The sequence below is a fragment of the Cystoisospora suis genome (assembly GCF_002600585.1).
Source record: "Cystoisospora suis strain Wien I chromosome Unknown contig_692, whole genome shotgun sequence".
Classification (NCBI taxonomy): domain Eukaryota; phylum Apicomplexa; class Conoidasida; order Eucoccidiorida; family Sarcocystidae; genus Cystoisospora; species Cystoisospora suis.
The window spans coordinates 71,394-71,638 of NW_027153493.1; positions in this window are offsets into that span (position 1 = coordinate 71,394).

Genomic DNA, 245 nt, shown 5'->3' on the forward strand with positions numbered 1-245 from the left:
CTGGATAGACACGAGGTGAAGGGTGGTAAGCGAGACTGAGAAGGCAGATAAATAGGTAGAAAGGAAAGGATTGCAGTCATTATCGTTACAGCAAAGAAATGACTATTTAAAAAGAAGAAGAAGAAGATGATTGAAGGCGAGAAGGCTTCGTTTGCATACATCTATACCAGTCAGTCTCAAGACACACATATAATACACTGAAGGAGCACAAGTGGAGATCGTCTGCAAAGCTGTCTCTCCTGTAT